We start from the raw sequence: 19,093 nt of genomic DNA, 5'->3' as shown, positions 1-19,093 counted from the left end.
TCTATTACTAACTATAGCTTTGTGGTCTTAGGCTAATCACTCAAACTCTTTGAGTCTAGGACTTGTCTTTAGAAAAATACATAGGTATAATAATACCTACCTTGCATGGTAGTTTTAACTACATTATCTGTATTTCTTATGTTAGCTAGCTCTTCATTTATGTTACCTAGCACAGTACTTACCTGAACTTAGACGTCAATAAGTAGTAGTCAAAATGTCTGATATATCCTATGCTTTTTGAGGCAGATTTTTTTCCCTGTAACTTTCTTATATCAATATTAGCTTCTATTTAGCGAAGCTCAGTTTCAAAAAGTATTAATCTTTCAAACAGAACAAGGTGAATTATTTTTTCTAGTAGACATGTAGCTCAAATAATGGGAGGTAATCTTACATTTGGAATTTAGCTTTGTTAGGTTTTTCTTTCAGAATACCTGTTCAATTCATTTTCCCCAACAAGTAGAATAAAAGGGTAATAACTTCTATGCTGTTTAATTTACTGTACCTCTTCAGACCAAGGGTGAAATAAACAAAACATCACCATTATTGTTTTAATTACAAAATAAACATGCAAATTATTAATTCTTTGTATTTTTCATATCTGTTCCTGTGAAAAAGCCCGCATTTTTTATTTGAAATTAGTTCACAACCCATAATTTAGGTTTTTTTATGAAAAACATTAGAAAATTGGCATGGATCAGATTTTGAAAACACTGAAAATATATGAGCTTAAATATAATACTATAAAACATATACCACTTTATCTGTTTAAGGTGACCTTTGTAACTTTTTTGTTTTAAATTGCTAGTTAATATTTTTTTCAATTATTTTAATAGTATTCTTTTCTGTGTCCATATTTCACATTCAAAAAAGATACAGTGCTGAATTTCCTGATGTTCATTACTGGGTTAACTGTGATTTTTTGCTTTGAGTTTTCCTAAAAGTTTTTTTATCTTAATTCATTGAGTGAACTGGTGATTGTTGTAGAATATTTTGCTGTACTAATTAGTATTAATTGCTATTTGTATAAGTAATATTTTAACCTACTAATAATACAGTTTGTATTATACAGTGATGCTTATACAAACATTTTCTGTTCATCAGCTTTTATTGGTGCTAAGTTATCACTAGAAAATAGTAACAGAGAAGATAGCAATATAGGCAAGAAAATTTGCTTTTTTTTTTTTTTTTTTTGCTGTACGCGGGCCTCTCACTGCTGTGGCCTCTCCCGTTGCGGAGCACAGGCTCCGGACACACAGGCTCCGCGGCCATGGCTCGCGGGCCCAGCCGCTCCGCGGCATGTGGGATCTTCCGGGATCGGGGCACGAACCCGTGTCCCCTGCATCGGCAGGCGGACTCTCAACCACTGCGCCACCAGGGAAGCCCGAAAATTTGCTTTTTAAAAGGGCTTCAGAACAGAGTGTTTGTTCCATTTTAATTCATTGAGCACAGATTGTGGTATAATTGCTTGGTTAATTTTTAAAAGACTGTTAGTGACCTGACAAACATGGGCGTCTACTCTTTGGAACTCAAGCAGATGCATGTAGGCATCACAGTTAAGTAGTTACTAGAATTGAAGAGAAAAAGTACTCAAGATATCTAAGGGATCATTGACAAACAAAAGTTGGTGAAAATACATGTACTGTGTGTTTGCATTGAGAGTAACTTGCTGTTTACCTTGTGACTAGCATATACCTGAACTGTACTTGACTAAGTACTGTTTGCTACTTTATGATGATTTTCTAAGGAAATAAACATGTGGAAGTGGGGTTTCAAAAAATAAAAATTTTCCATTCCCACAAAGCCAATTCTGCTTTTTTACATATGAAAATGTATTGACATGTTTTGGTTGGGCTTGATTTTTCTTTTTCTTTTTTGAGATTTTTCTAGCTGAGGTGGTGCTTGGCCTGAGTGAGACATCCTTATTCTCTTCATGAGATTTTCCCTTCATGAACAATGGCATGAATTTACAGGATGACTGTTCCGAGCCGTTGCTGTAGCTCTGTGAATGGAACAAGAAGTACTCTTTTGAGGAAGGTAACTGGTTCATGGGAAAAGTGAACTGGTGATCTTAGCCAAACCAAGCTACGGAATCAGTACTTCAATTTCTATAGGGTATCACATGACCAAAAGAATAGAAAGAAGCTCCATAGAGTTTGTTTCATATGGCTTCTATGATATACCTGTGCGAAATAGCTAACCCAAAAATCTGGCCTGACTCATTCTTTCACTGTGCCTCATCTCTGCCTTCTTTATTGGTCAACCTAATTCACCTATCCAGTGTTTTGAATTAGTTTTGAGTCCTGCTGTGTGCCAGGTATTTTGCCAGGTGATGGGATTGGGAAGATGACTAACATATTGTTCTTGCCCTCAAGGGACAGGTATACAGGCTATCAGTAGTGTGCTAACACTAGCAAATGCAGTGACAAGGTTAGGCATGAAACACTTCAGGAATCTACAGGAGGGAGTGTCTGACCCAGTGAGGGAAGGAGGGCTATAAGAAGGAATTCTATATAGGAAGGCTGACACAATCTGTTTGTGTCAGATAGGCAGGGAAGAGGAGGACAAGTTGGGTGAAGAGAGGCCATTGCAGTCAGAGAGAACAACATGCATAAAGGAGGGAGGCAGGAAAGTCCACACCTCTTCAGTACTGTGAATAGTTCCCCAGTGCATTAGGCACCAGTGGTGGGTTAACTGGAAGTGAGGTGGAAAAGGAGAAGAAAGAGCATGAAAATACTTGTGTGCTCTGTAAAGTAGATTTGACTTCATCCCATAAATGATGGAATGTTTAAATTAACATTCTAGAAAGATTTCTCTGGCTGCAGTGTAGAGAATATTTAGAAAAGAGCCGGGGGGATGGTGGGGGGGGCGGGAGGTAGCCTTATAACCATTATTTGACGTGAGTTAAGGCTGTAATTAAGGAGAAGAGTAGGTGATGGATTTGAGAAGAGAATACTGGGTGTGAAGTAAGTAAGTAATCACACATGCCCTGGCTTGAGTACCTGAGTGCATAGTATAATGCCTGCCATTCATCAATACAAGAGCATACCAGGGGCAGTAACAGGTGAGGAAGATATTTGAGTTCTGTTTGTTGGTTTTAAGGTTCCTAGAGAGAGAGAAAGAGGAAGAAGACATCATTTTATTTGGGAGGCAACACGGAAGTCTTCTCTGATTAGATGACATTTGAGCAGGTGCCTGAGTGAAGTAATAAAGGGAAAGAGCTTTCTAACTAGAGAGGCAGGAGCATGCTTGCCATGTTCCAACAGCAAGAAGACCAGTGTAGTTGGAGTTAAGAGAGCGGGAGAAGAGGAGATGAGATCGTCTCATCTACTGATGTGCTTTCCATGTAGCTCTTCAGATTGTAGAAAGGATTTTAGTATTCAGGATGAGATGAGAAGCCACTGAAGGATTTTAAGACATGAGCTATTTGCCTTCCCCCCCCCAACTTCTTAGAATATGATTTAATTTGTTAGTGGTTGTGTGTGTACAATTTTATATTATTTTCATGTATGTAGATTCGTGTAACCATCACAATTAGGATATAGAACTAGATCTGTTCCATCACACAAAGAAACTCCTTTGTGCTACCCAGCCTTAACCCTTTGGCAACCACTCATCTGTTCTCCATCACTATAATTTTGTCACTTCATGAATTGTTATAAAAATGGAATCATGTGTTGTGTTATATATTTTGAGATTGGCCTTTTTTCACTCAGTGTTATGCCCTTGAGATCCATCCAAGTTGTTTCGTGTATCCGTAGTTCATTGCATTTTAATGCTAAGAAGTATACCATTGTATGGATGTACCACAATTTGTTCAGCCATTGATGGAAGGACTTTTGTGTTTCCAGTTTGGGGCACTAAAACTAAAGCTGCTGTGAACAGTTTTCCACGGGTTTTTATGTGAAAATACTTTTTCATCTCTCTAGAATAAATCCCCAGGAATACAGTGGCTGGGTTGTATGATAAATGTATGTTTAACTCTATAAGAAACTACCACTTTTCCAGAGTGGCTGAACCATTTTACATTCCCATCAGCAGTATATGAGAGATCTAATTTCTCTGCATCCTTGTCAGTATTTGGTATTGTCAGTATATTTTTTATTTCAGCCATTCTAATAGATATGTAGTGACATCTCTTTGTAGCTTTAGTTTGCATTTCCCTAATGGCTAATGATGTTGAATGTATTTTCATGTGCTTGTTTGCTGTCTGTATATCCTCTGTGGTGAAGTGTCTGTTCAAGTCTTTTGCTTATGTTCTGATGGGATTGTTTGTTTTCTTGTTGTTGAGTTTAGTGAATTCTTTGTATATTCTGGACACAAGCCCTTTGTCAAGTATGTGATTTGCAAATATCTTCTCCTGATCTGTGGCTTATCTTTTCATCCTCTTAGTGGGGGCTTTTGCAAAGAAAAAAATTTTATGAAGTCTAATTTATCTTTTTTCTTTTATGAATTGTGCCTTTTGTTGTCAAGTCTAATAAGAGCTCTTTGCTTAACCTTAGGTTCCAAAGATATTCTCCTGTTTTCTTCTAAAAGGTTTCTAAAAAGCTTTACATCTTGCATATGTAGATCTATGATCCAGTTTTACATAATCTTCACATAAAGGTGTGAAGTTTAGATTGAAGTTCACTTTTTGTCCGTGGATTGTTCGGCTGTTCCAACACCACTTGTGAAAAAAAATTATCCTTCCTCCATGAATTGCTTTTGCACCTTTGTCAAAATTCAGATGGCTGTGCTTGTGAGCATCTGTTTCTAGATTCTCTATTCTGATCCACTGATCTTTGTGTTTATCTCTGCACTACTATCACACTGTCTTGATAACTGTAGCTGTATGGTAAGTCTTAAAACCAGGTAGTAAAATTTCCCTAACTTAATTCTTCTTTTTCAGAATCGTTTTAACTATTGCATTTCCTTTCCATGGAAAATTTAAAATCTATAAAAAAAAATCATGCTGGGATTTTGGTAGGAATTGCATTAAACCCTTAGATCAATTTGGGGAAAATTGACATTTTTCTTTTGTTAAGTCTTTCAAGCCATAAACACAGTTTATCTCTCCTTATAGTTAGGTTGCCTGATTTCTTTCATCTGCATTTTATAGCTTCCAACACACAAATTCTATACATGTTTTGCTAGATTTATAACTAGATACATTTTTTTTGGAGCAGTTGTAAATGATACTGTGTTTTAAATTTTGGTTTCCAGTTGTTTATTGCTAGTTTATAGCAATATGGTTGATTTCTGTGAGTTCACCCTTTATCCTGAGACCTTGCTAAACTAATAAATTCTAGTCGTTTTTCTGTGGAGACTGTGGGTTTTCTAATGTGTCTATGAATAGAGACAGTTTTATTTCTTCCTTTCCAATCTGGATGCCTTTTATTTCCTCTTCTTGCCTTACTGCTCTGGTTAGTACTTCCAATACTGTGTTTAGTAGGCGTGGTGACATCAGACAAGCTAGTCTTATTCCTGATCTTAAGGGAAAGCATGAAGTCTGTCACCAGTAAGTACATGTTAGCTGTAGGTTTTTTGTAGGTGCCTGTCTCTTCCTAGTTTAAGAATCACTTGATATGACCATATGGTTTTTCTTCTGAAGTTACTGAAGGTAACTTTCCTTGTTAAAGATTCACTCTGGCAGCTCTTTGTGGAATAAACTATAAGAGCAGGGCAAAGATGTCAACAGGGAAGCCATATTGGAAATTATTGCAGTTATCCAAAGGAGAGCTGATGGTGGCTTAGACCAAAGTAACAACAGGAAAGAGTGTGAAGAGGTCAGATTTTGGATATATTACAAACCCTGGGTGGGCAGAAATTGCTGATGAACTGGATCTGAGGCATAAAAGTGAAGTCAAGGATGACTCCAAGATTTTTGGCCCAGGTATGTTTTCTTCATATTAAGGTATTCAGGAAAATACTTTTTTAAGTGGCATGATATTTTCTGTTATAACTGATTAATGCTTTTTCTTATTTATAATTTAAATATCTCAGCACTTTTTTCCCCATCACAGGATTGACCATATTTTATTATAATATTCTGTTTATTTTTCAGTTTCTCCCACTAAATAAGTTTTTACAGCATTAGTGCAATGCCTTGACATTTAAGCTCTATGTAAATATTTGTGAATGAATGAGTGAACACACATACTACTAAAGTTTAAAGCTAGAAGATTTGCTTGCTTTTAAAAGTAAGTGAGTTTTTTGGGCTTCCCTGGTGGCGCAGTGGTTGAGAGTCCGCCTGCCGATGCAGGGGACACGGGTTCGTGCCCTGGTCTGGGAGGATCCCACATGCCACGGAGCGGCTGGGCCCATGAGCCATGGCCGCTGAGCCTGCACGTCTGGAGCCTGTGCTCCACAACGGGAGAGGCCACAACAGTGAGAGGCCCGCTGACTGCAAAAAAAAAAAAAAAGTGAGTTTTTGAGATTCCAGAGTATAGGTTATGGTCAAATGTCTTTTCTGAGTAGTACCCTGATGCTTTCAAACAAATATTACACTCCTGAAGAATGCACCCAAACATAGCAACATTACTAACCCAAGGTCAGTGAAGCACGCATTTTTGCCATTTGTTATTTGTTCTTTTTTCCTAGTGGTAGTGGATTTATGCAAAATCATCTAAAGTTGGCCCAGACTTCTTGTACGGAATGGAGCACACATGGCAAATAGTAGACTGGGCTTAGAGAGTTTAGACCATAGTAGTATCTCATAGGAAATTTCCTATACACATTTTAAAAGAAAGTAACTTTCATCTGCCTTTAGGAGGACTAGGCCCTCCCTATTTCCAGGTAGATGGTAGGGGTATAAGCCTCTTTTCTCTTCAGTTAAAAACATTTTCATTTACCTTTCCTCCTTTGAGCTTTACAAGACAAAAATACCCTGAGCCTTTACTGTTCCAATTCAGATTTAAGCCCCAAGAGAAGAGTTATTTTTGAAAACCATAGTATTTTATTTCCAGATCCCTAGTGTGTTTGTATGTGTCTGTTTATGTACGTGTATGTATGTATATAGCTGTATATACATGTATATATTGTGCTAGTCAATGACATATTAATGAAATTCATAGGAAAAATGGCTTTCCTCTGGTATTGTTGACACCAACATAGTAAGAATGTAAATTGTTTGATGCTCTGTTTTAGGCATTGTGGGGAATAAGGCCGGGGCCAGAGGGGGCCGGGGCGCTATGTAAAATAATCCTTCTTTTCTCTGGGAGAGAACAATGTGTAGTCAGCTGAGTCTGATACAGAGGTACCTACCTCTCATGATTATTGAGAGCATTAAATGAGTGAATGCATTATAACTCATTTGGCCCAGTGCTTAGCACATACATAAATGCTTAATAAATGTTAGCTATTCATTGTTACAAAATTATTATAAAAATAATAAGCTTAAAACTTTATTGTTATTCCTTTTTTCATTTGGCTTTCTTTTTTTTTTTTTTTTTTTTTTTTGCGGTACACGGGCCTCTCACCGCTGTGGCCCCTCCTGCTGCGGAGCACAGGCTTAGCAGCCATGGCTCACAGGCTCAGCCGCTCCGAGGCATGTGGGATCCTCCCGGACCGGGGCACGAACCCACGTCCCCTGCATCGGCAGGCGGACCCTCAACCACTGCGCCACCAGGGAAGCCCATTTGGCTTTCTTGATCCCATTCTTTCCTGTATTTTATCTAACGTTTCTGACTCCTTTGTTGTAAGTTCTTGGTCTTTAAGTCTCCTCTCTTCCTGCCCAACCTCTTTTCCATTATTCCCTAGGTCAATGTCATCACCTTCTACCAAAACTCAGTACAATCTAATTCTACAAAATCTTTTACCTCTCTTGGGGAAGAAAGTGACATGATCCAGCTATGTTTAGGAGCTAGAAAGCTTGTTACCACTGTGAAATATAGCTTAGAAAGGCCTAAGAGTGGAATAAGCCATCAGATAAGAGATTATTGTGTTACTTTGATTATCCAGGTAAAAGATACCTGCAGAAGGAGGTTGTGGGACTAGAAAAGGGGATTAATGCAAGAAACATTTGTGGGAGTAATCAGTAGAACTTTGCCAGTGATTGTATATAGTGAGGAAAAGAATTGAAGACCCTGAGATTTCTAACTTCAGAATCAGTGCTCTATTGTTAGTAATTAACATATAGCTATATTATTGTGTGGGAGGCAGTGGGTTGAGTTTTGGACAAGATGACTTAAGGTTACTAGCATAGCATTGTCAGACTATTAGTTTATTTGTTCCAGTCCCACCCACTTATCCTTCCCCCTCACTCACTCAGTCTCTGAATTCCATTGCTATTAGTCTAAGAACTTCCCTTTAAGAAAAATAATTTCTATTTGGTCATAAACAGCACTAGAGATTGAAATGTGTGGAGAGCAGTTCCTTGTTTCCTACCCGCATTTGCATCATCCTCCTCTTTGGGCTCTTCTCTCCAATTAAAAAGATTACTTAGAATAATATTTACCACCACGACTGCTATCACCCACCCCACTTCTGTGATATTGGTATTTAAGTTTATATATACATATATATATATATATATGTATGTATATATATATATATATATATATATATTTTTTTTTTTTTTTTGGCAGTACGCGGGCCTCTCACCGCTGTGGCCTCTCCCGTTGCGGAGCCCAGGCTCCGGACACGCAGGCTCAGCAGCCATGGCTCACGGGCCCAGCCGCTCCGCGGCACATGGGATCCTCCCAGACCGGGGCACGAACCCATGTCCCCTGCATCGGCAGGCGGACTCTCAACCACTGTGCCACCAGGGAAGCCCAGTTTTTATATTTTTATATAAAGTAAATGCGGCAACTTGGCAGAGCTCTTTGAAGAAGAATAAAACTTCATGAAGTGTTTGTGATTAAAATATTAATCAGTGAGTAGAGTAATACCTCATTCATCTAGTATCATTAGGCAATAAATATCCTACAGACAATTGAAACTTATCCCCAAATCTATTTCTTTATAGATTTTATGTATAGAGATTTTAATGTTATCTTTATATACTATGTAGATTATATATATATATTTTAATAGCTCCAAATCTTTTTCTTTAAAATGTTTTATATGATTTACTGCCTTCTGAGAACATTTCCCCACCCCAACTTTACTTATTCTGAAAGACAGAAACAGCTTTTTGTTCCAGAGCTTCATAATGAGAATCAGGAGCCCCAGGTTCTAGTCCAAGGCCTAACAATAAATTCTTGTGTGAGTTGTTTTTGTTTTTCATTGTTTTTGGGTTTTTTGTTTTTCGTTTTTTTACCATTGAATCAGTGGAATCTGGAATTGTGCCTGGCATGTAGTAGATGCTTAGCAAATATTTTTTGAATGAATCATTGTTTTATGCCTACTTTAGCACTCCATTCCTGATTTATTACTTGGAATTCATTACTGCCTAGTAAATAAGTCTCTGAGTTTTTAATATAATATGACTATCTAGGTTCTGATTGAGGTGAATTATTAATATTAAGCTTAATTTATGAGTCTGTTTTTGCTGCTTAGTGGAATTTTCAGTCCTCTTGATGTATTTTCTGGTACTTAAACTTCCGAAAGAAATTGTCTTCTGATACTTGGTTTATTGAGAATAGTTTCTTTATTGAATACATTCGATGTGCTTATATTATATGTGGGCAGTGTCCTGTATACAAGCATGTCACCCATGTCCCCGGGGATCTTACACCTTGGATGAAGAGACACGGAAGTAGAACTATAAGAAAATAATTACATGTTGGGTCATTAAGCATTGACCCACAGGTACATTAGGAGTTCTAGGAATAGAGAGATCCATGTGGGCTGAAGAAGTAGCAAAAGAATTCGAAAAGGAGATGGAACATGAATTGCTTTTCAAGAGATAGTTAAGATTTTGATAAGCATCCAGGTGGAGAAATGATACCGTAAGCTAGAGCAGTAACATAGTCAGGAATGAAAGCAGGGTTGAACATGTTCAGACAAAGCCTGACTGAAGTTCTCTGACTGTGGGTATTAGTGGGAAATAAAAGTAGGTGGATTTCATAGAGTTTAACTCTAGACTCCATAACCCTGAAGAGCATCTGAGGAGAGAATTTAAAGGAGTCCCTGAAAAAAAAAAAAAATCTGTATATTTTTACCAACAAATAACCTGTAACTGAAATTTAATATTTCCTTCCATTATGATTTTAAACAATAAAGCACAATAGTATTAGCAGTACCTGTGACTTTATTACTAATAGAAAAAAAGCACAGATATTTTCATATTACTTTACTGTTGTGGCTGTCTCTGAGTATAGTTTATGTAGATTACTACTTCAACATTATAGTTGTTATTAGACCCCTGCTGGATTTTATTGTGTTGAGTGTTAATAAAGAAGCAAATATATAAATATATCATAAATATGGGTTCTAAAGAACACTTGATTACTGTGCTTTTCAGTATAATTGATTTTCCTTGTGATCATTTATTTTACTCATTAAAAATCATTCTTTTAAAAAAATAATTAGCTATATTTCGGTAAAACTGGCTTTTACCGAAAAGCCGGGGTTGGCCAGGGGGCTGTCCATGATACCAGTCCTAGTGGAACCAAACTGGAGAAGGCCTTGAAAACCACACTGAGGAATTTTAGTTGAAGTGATAAATAGGGGAGCGGACTAGTATATTTTTCATTTGTTTGTGTTGTTTTAATTACAGAATAAATATGTCAGTTTAGAAATTTTTCAAACTTCATTAAGTTTGAAAAAAAAGAGAACCTCTTCTTAGCTTACAGTTATAGGTAAGGTTTAAAAGGGAACAAAAATTCATCTATAATCCCACAATCACCATCTTTGCCCTCTTATTATGTATCTGTTCCAGTTTATTAAGTTCCTGTGCAAAGAAATGAAATATTTTAAGTGGTTATATAGGAGCCTTTCTTAATCTGCTTGATGGGTCAGATGGGAAGAACTTAATGGCAGGGAGGTAAACTATGGGTCTGGTCATTTAGAAATTGGATGATTGGGATAGTGTGGTAGCAGTAGGAGTGGAGTAGAATTGGCAATTGTGGTATTTGGAAAGCAGAACCTATAGGACTTGGTGGTAAATATGGAGGCTGAAATGCATGGAGTGGTGTAAGGGAAAGTATCAAAACGAAAGTTAAGAATAGGGTGCCTAAATTAGGATTCTTGGAACAATATTGTACAGGTCCATGATACCTTTTCTGAAACCCTGGGGCCAGCTATGTTTTGGAATTCATAATTTTTTGAATTTTAGAAAGGTAACGTGTATATGTTGTATACTATGTAACATGCCCAGCAAGGTTTGACACATCACCCAGTAGTTAAACACTAGTATCTCTGCAGTGAAACATGGAAATGTTTACAGTAAGTGGCTAAATAAAGCCTATAAGTAGCTTCACGTCAATTCAAAGCAGATTTTTGCCACTACCAGATGAGTTTTGACATGAAGCTTCATAAAAAATCTTTTCAGAACTTTTTAGATTTCAGAACTGTGGAAGTGACTGTGAACTGTACTGACTAATATCCAGTGAGGAGAGTCTCAGGAGTTGTGTTTTGAGGAATGTTAGTTATTAAATGGATGAAATTTGAAGTTGCGAAAGGTAAAGGAAGGCAAGAGAAAAGTTAAGGTAATTTCAGTTTTCAGGCTAACAAGAAAATTGCTATTTCTTATAAAAATGGGAAGTTGAAGAGGGGAAGCTAGTTTGGGGAAGAGTTTAAGTTTAAACTTAAGCACAATTAAGAGGAAAAATAAATCTTCCTGCTTCACATGAGATTCCCTTTTATTTCTCATGCATTCTGTATCATGGGTAAATGAGCTTAAAAGTTTAGAAGTGTTGGAGTAGAAAATTTCCTTTTAAAATGAGCTGCTAATTTTCAGAGCCTATAGACTCTGATGTTGAGATATTAAAGTACTTCTAGCTTGGGAGTTGTTGGAAAGGTATTCCTAGATAACTAAGGGTTGTGGCCCTGCTCACTAGAATAAAACTTGGACAATAGACCAAAAGGAGAAGAGTGAGATACTGGTCCTCTAACAGGATGCTTGTCTGTATGGCTGAATCATTAATACGGCCATATTTATAATCATATGAATATATTCAGAAGTAGTAATTTTTGGTGGAGAAGCAGCGGTAGCTGACACATTTTCAGTGCTTAATACATGTACCAGGCACTGTTCTAAGCAGTGTTCAGCAAACAGTCTAGTGGTATCTGTTCCTGCCTTGTAGACTAGGTCATGATTATCAACCTAGGTAGGAAGCATTAGGCTAGGTAGTGGTGTGATTTTGATTCCCAATTCACTCTAAAAATCTGGAAGATAGATAATTAATGCACAAATATATAAAATTGAGTAGGTTTTAACTTTATTGCCATTCCATGTTTTTTTTAAAAATTACTTTGATAAGTGGACTCATACATTAGTATTGTCATATTAGAAATATGGACAAGTATCTTTAACAAAAATGAAACAGGGGCCAGTAATTACTCTTGAAATTTTAGTTGCTTTCTATTTACTATGTATGTATATATTTGTTTTATGATTCATAAGTTTAAAAAGGCAAATTTTGCTTAAACTTTTATTCAAATTCTGCTACTGACTTGTGTGAGTTGAACTTTATATTTTTCTTCTGTTAAATAAAGATGTTGGACTAAATAATCTCTAAGGTCCTTTCAACATCAAATTCGATGATTCTGAATGCTTACGTTTCATCAAGTAGAACAGGAAGCTTAAACTACAATTTAAAGGAGCTTCTCCCTAGATGATGCTGTAACTGTAGATGAGATGCCAGAGCAAGAAGTGAGAGAATAAATGTCATAGTTTTTACTTATACATCCTTTTGACAAACATTAAGAAGTACCAAAATAAGGAACCTAGGATGCTAGAAGAATATGCAGTGTTGACCAGAAAAGTTTTAAAGAAGAGAATGATCAGTAAGTATTCAAGTTAGTAATTAATCAATCAAGGTAATAAAATATAGAGGAGGGAACCCTGGACCTGGAGTTAGAAAGCCACAAATACATCTCTGGCCCTAACTCTGCTGCTTATTGGAGTTTTGATAATCAGTAAATTGGTGTATTTTTCTGAACCTTGCAAATGAGAGTAATAATTACCTAGCCGTACTGGGTGGTTTTTCATGAGCATCAAATGATATGGTGAATTAAAAGTGCCTAGTAAAACTTAAAATATTCTATGGGAACTTCCCTGGTGGTGCAGTGGTTAAGAATCCGTCTGCCAGTGCACAGGACATGGGTTCAATCCCTGGTCCGGGAAGATCCCACATGCCACGGAGCAGCTAAGCCCGTGCACCACAACTACTGAGCCTGTGCTCTAGAGCCCGCGAGCCACAACTACTGAGCCTGTGTGCCACAGCTACTGAAGCCCGTGCGCCTAGAGCCCATGCTCCACAACAAGAGAAACCACCGCAATGGGAAGCCCACGCACCGCAACAAAGAGTAGCCCCAGCTCACCGCAGCTAGAGAAAGCCGGTGTGCAGCAGTGAAGACCCAATGCAGCCATAAGGAAATAAATTTTTAAAGAACAAAATATTCTATGAACTTCCTTTTAAAAAACAAAATTTAACAGTACATTTGAAGATCTAATTGGATTTATTAAAAAAATATGAATCAAGCCGCAAAGTTTTTGAAAAATGGTGGGTAAGGCTCCTGAAGAGGTTATTGGATTTGGTGATTTGAATAAAACTTATCAAGGGACGAAACTTGAAGGCAGATTAAAACAAATTTGAGACCATAGCATAACTACTCAGTAGAGAGGTTTGGCAAGGCACAGATGGTAAGAGAGAGATGTCCTAGCATAGCTTGTTTGTTCTTTGCATTGCTATCGCAGTTTTTTGTATGCACGGTTGTGTTCCTTACTAGATTAGGAATAGAGGGCAGGAACTGCAGTTCATTCTCAGTTCCTTGAATAGAGTAGCAGTTTTAATAAATAGCTTTGTGAATAAATACTTGCTGAACAAGACTTAACTGGTAAGGAAAGTGTGTTCATGGATGTATGTTTAAGATGGTTAAGACTTAAACAGGTTCATAGGTTAAAGTGAGAGATTGAAAAGAAAGGGTGTTGTGGAAATGTGAAAGAGAAGGATAGGATCTGGAGCCACAAATGAAAATGCTGGTCTTAGCTGATATGAGACTCTTTCCTGCAAAAAGCACCAGATAATTAGCTGTGTATATCAGAATATAGAGAAGAAAAGGTAAGCTTCCTGGTTCTTTTTACAAAGCCGCGTAACATAAAATATGAATATAAAAGATTGCACATCAGTCTCACAAAAGTTGGTGCAAAAAATGCTTAATAAAACTGTCAAATGGAATCTAGCATTACATTAACAGAATAATACTATAACTGAGTAATATTCACTCTAGGAATGTAATGATAAATCAAATTAAGTCATATTAGTAGGTCACAGGGGCTATGAATATCTTGAGGGATATCAAAAAAAAGGGAAATCAACATTTATTTCTAATAAGAATGCTTAGTGAAACAAGAACGAATGAACATAGCCAAGATTTTATATATCTCAGACCAGAAGCCAGTATTTTGTTACTAGAAATGGTAAAATACTAGAATTCCTATTTTAGTATTTAGTGAAATACTAAATTCCTTTTTAAAAGTCATGAATCAAAAAAGGTCTGGCCAGCATTACTGTTACATAACATTGTCTTGGGAATGCTGGCCAATATAATTAGACCAAAAAACAAAATAGGAGGTGTAATTATTGAAAGGGAGGAGGCACATTTATTTGTAGATGACATTTTATATCTGGAAAATCCAAAAGAATCAACTGAAACATTATTTGAGTAATGAGATTTCAATATGATAGTAGTTATAAAATAAAAACAAAAATTAATGGTTTGTCTATAAAAGTGTTTTTCTTGATGTCTTTAAACTGAAAGTCTATCCATATGGGTTAATGAATAGGAATCTTCATTTTTAAATACTTTTTTTCTTTTTTTTGCCTTCTGGCAAAATTTAGTTTAATCTTATTATCTCTAAGTAAATTGCAATCTCTTTTGATTAAGACTCTTTCTTCCCATGTTAACTTTTAAAAACTATTTGAAATAAAGTTGTAGCAGTGAATACATTTCTAGTAACTTTAAGGAAATTTTTTTTTCTTTTTCTTTTTAAAATTCCTTGTGGCCTGCGATAATGCTCTATTACTTGGTAATGCCAGGGAAGGTGTAATCTGATCTTTGAACCATATTTGGTAAATAATAATTTTGTGTGGAACCCACTGTTCTATCAGTAAGAGGAAAATTGTTGCTCAAATGTAAGGCTTTTCTTTGCCCTTAAAGCATTTCCTGACTTAAAGACCTAGTTAGATCATATATTGATTCCTTTTGTTTTTTAAAAAGCACCATATCCCAGATCTATAACCTTTTAACCTGTTGACAAAAGTATTTTCTCCTTTACCTGGAGGAGGAAGAATTACATGTCTACTTACTTGTTTACCACTAATTCTCTTTATATCCTAAATGTAAATTCTTCTATTTTTATTTATCATCAATTCTCAGAACTGAGCGTTCTTACATTTGCTTTGTTCTGAAATAAGTGTTGATAAATCAGTTATATCTCTTAGGATGTGACATAGTTGAGTTATTTAAACCTAAAGCTTGTTACACAGCTGTTGCTTTAGCATTTATGAAAATGAAAGCTTAAGTATACTCATATGTTTAGAACAAAAAAATAACATTCCATTATGCAGAAAAATGTATTGAATACCTACTGTGTGCCAGGTCATTAGGTGCTAATTCTCATGACAATCCAGTGAGGTGGGGGATGGTATCCTATTTAATTGACCGGAAACTTCTGCAGAGTTTTAGTTTATACTGGAACCAGATTTGAACCTAGATCTTTCTCTACCTGAATATTTTCACCTGCAACATGCCATCACAAAAGGTGGAAAATTGACATTTTTCTTAAAAACTACTTTCATTTTATTTTGCTTTGTTGTGTTTCTAGTTACTAGAAATGCAGGGAGTTAAGTTCTTTGAATCCTTGTCTTCACTACTTTTTTGTCCTGTTACAATTCTCACAATCTGCCATCATTTGACAGCAACAGAGGGTTCAGTTTATTTTGACTGCTGTGGGATTGATTCGTTTCTTAGAGAGAGACTCCTAAGGGTATCAGCTCACCAAACATAAGGACATCATTTCCAGGCCCTAGTAATCTGATTAGTACAACAGTCTAACATTTTTAATAGCCTACCATTTCTGTAACCTTTGTAGTTGCAAGTTTTGCGTGTGTGTGTTTTTTTAAATAATGTGGACCTAACCAAAAAAAAAAAAAAAAAATCATTGAATCTGTTTTGGTAATGGAAAAAAGAATTTCCAGTGTGGTTAAGAACCACATCTTATGAGCTGTTCTTTGCCTCCCTCTTTAAGAATTACGAAGTATTTTTAAAAATTGGAACTTGAAATTCAGTTCATTGCTTGGATATATCTAAAGCATTTCTTAAGAAACCTCTGACAATTGATTGTAGGAATTTAGGGGAATAATTAGAAGATGATTGGAAATAAGATAGCAAAAGAGAAAAGTGACCTGAAAATGAGGACTTTACAATTCCAATTTTACCAATGAAAATGAGTTTATTGTTGTTTTTCTCGTTCTTTTATACTCTGTGGTCCCATATTGGACAGTCTATTGCTAAAAGCCAATAGAGATTTCATAAAGGCTACTGTTTTAGTTTCTAGAATTGGGAGTTCAGAGTGGAGTTGTGTAGATTAAGACAATGACTGAACTAATGCAAATAGCATCTTCTGGTAACTTGTAATTTAAGAGATTCTTTTCCACTTAAGAATATTTCATGTGAGAGACTTTGGGGACTACCTCACTGCTATTAGATCTCAATGTTATCTGGTCACGTTTCTTGTTCTGCCTACCTCTAGTTTACTCTAGTTTCTCTTCTGCTTTCAAGGCTCCAGACCCAGTTCCTGGACCTGCCCTGGAAAAGAAGTATCCAGTAGAGATGAGCTCACTGCAGTTACTTAATTAAAAATTTGTAAGCTGCAAAAATGGCAATGGGCCAATCAAGAACAGCTACCATTTGAATTTTTCTATTTCCAGGTATGCTAAAGTCCATGGTACCAGCCAAGCTTAGCCATGTAACTGCCTTACTATGAAATCTATAATAACCAAAACTTTACTTTCAAAACTTGTGGTCATCTTGCTTTAAAGTTTGGTAACATCCCTAACACCTAGATAACATGCAGCTAGTATTGACTTTAATGTACCTTTGCCTGAATATTTCTAATTTAACTTGTTTGCTAGTAGTAGCAAACTAATGCAAAAACCATTTAAGAAAAATAAATTTGACATGCTATTGAGCTAAGCCCTATAAATCTCCAAAAAGTATTCTGGTCTTCACTGAAAAGTAAACAGTAACAATAAAACTGTCTTCCTTTAAGAGGTTCACATATGTAGTTTAGAGAATTAAATGAAACTAGTTCTCTGTCCTGAGATCCTCAACTATTCTACACTATGAATGCCTTCACATAAAGAGTTAATATGGCTTTCAAAAATTGGAAGAAGTAAGATTCCTGGATAGAATCAAGTAACGTATTATGTAATACTTTTGCCTGAAGAATTTAATTGTATTTTAAATATAAGTATATAACTAGTATTTGCTATGTTTTTACTTGATTGCTCAAAAGAAACCAAAGTCATTAGTAGTTGGAATGTCGTGAAATTTAACAACAAAACTAAAAACTAAGGTTTCTTGCTACCTTAGATTTTAACCGAGAAAAAACCACTTACGAATGGTTAGAGGGCTGAGGTCAGTTAGCTTTTAAGGACATTTACTGCTTTTACCAATTTGTATAGATTTAGAAATAATTAATCCATAAAAGGTGACTTTATTTACTAAATGGGTAGATGACCTTACACATCCTTTGATTTTAAAGTTCAATTCAGTTAGGTTAGAGATTACCCAAAATTGAACAGAGGAATTTTATATCCCAGTTGTGATTTTAAAAGATGATTCTAATATTCTAGCATATGCTTTGTATTCCTTCCTCCAGTGTTAATGCATAATGAATTTAATGTCAGCCAATCTTGTCAGCATTAGGTCACTAATTATGTGCCACTTCATTTGTTTGGTATGGAAATAATTATATCTCACTGAGTGTTGAATTAGGACTGGAAAGAGTTACTACCAGAGTTACTATAGGGTCATTACCACTGGTAGGTGAATTGAAGGGGAAATTAGAATTGCTTCTGAATTTCAAGTTGTACCGGTTATCACTGGGGCTATGAGTAATGGTGAAAGTTTTCTACATTATTAAATGCAAATTGTGTATAAAACACTGTGCTAGGCACAGTAGAGATGTGAAAATAAAAAAAAAAACTTGCTTTCAGTCAGTTTACAACCAAGTAATACAAAAAAAGTATCATAATAGAGGTACAAACAATGTAATTGAGAGTGCCAGAGAGAATCAACTTTGTAGAGAAGGTAATATTTCTACAGAACTTTGAAAAGTAGATAGAACTGTTTAGCGAGAGTGACAAGAGTATTCCTAAGGTACGGAGGTCAAAGTATATAATATATTCTAAAAATTGTGAGCGCTCCAATGTGCCTACAGAATAGTAGCGTACAGAAGGAATATGATGGGTGATGGAGCTGTGTCACCCATGCTTTCAAATGTCTGATGAAGGAGTTTGGATTTAGTTCAGTAGGTAATGAGAATCCATTGCAGATTTCTTAGCATTGGCACACTTAAGTCAGTGAGGCTTTTGAAAAGCTGACTGCCGTACAGTGAGGGCTGAAACTTGATACGGTTAGAGATGAGGGAGTTGGAACACCTATAAAGGACAACACTTACTGTTATGTGGTTGGGCGTTATGTGTGAAGAGTTTTACCTGCAGTTTCTCATTTAATCCGTACAGGAATGTTGTAAGAAGTAATTGAAATAATACAGGTTAACAGCGTTCATCACAGAGCCCAACCTGTAGTGTGTGCTAAACCAGAGTGATTATGCTATAGGTTCAGAGGAGGGTGCTCTTGTCCACCTTTATGTATGGACGTTTAAATCTCATCTGTCAAGACTCCTGATGACTGAGCATTGTTGCAGTTGCTAACTATATCGGTAACAGTTTCAGCATTGATAACATAGGCTTTGAGTTATTTGAAAGTGCGTTGAGTTGGC

General features: G+C 36.2%; 1 protein-coding gene across 2 annotated transcripts in view; it reads left to right on the top strand.

Annotated features, from left to right (window-relative positions):
* TAB2 (TGF-beta activated kinase 1 (MAP3K7) binding protein 2) overlaps nt 1–19,093 on the top strand; it is a 79,788-nt gene that overhangs the window by 7,680 nt on the left and 53,015 nt on the right. Inside the window, exon 1 of one of the 2 annotated variants that reach the window (XM_060115149.1) lies at nt 16,919–17,015. The exons of the other annotated variant lie outside the window; for it this stretch is intronic. The gene's annotated coding sequence lies outside the window, so the exon portion shown is untranslated. Of the gene's footprint in view, nt 1–16,918; nt 17,016–19,093 lie in introns of those variants that run through there. 2 annotated transcript variants of the gene reach the window in all.

This window comes from Mesoplodon densirostris, chromosome 12 (genome assembly GCF_025265405.1).
Source record: "Mesoplodon densirostris isolate mMesDen1 chromosome 12, mMesDen1 primary haplotype, whole genome shotgun sequence".
Taxonomy (NCBI): domain Eukaryota; kingdom Metazoa; phylum Chordata; class Mammalia; order Artiodactyla; family Ziphiidae; genus Mesoplodon; species Mesoplodon densirostris.
The sequence above is the reverse complement of the archived record's forward strand: the minus strand, read 5'-3'. Positions and strand labels throughout refer to the sequence as shown.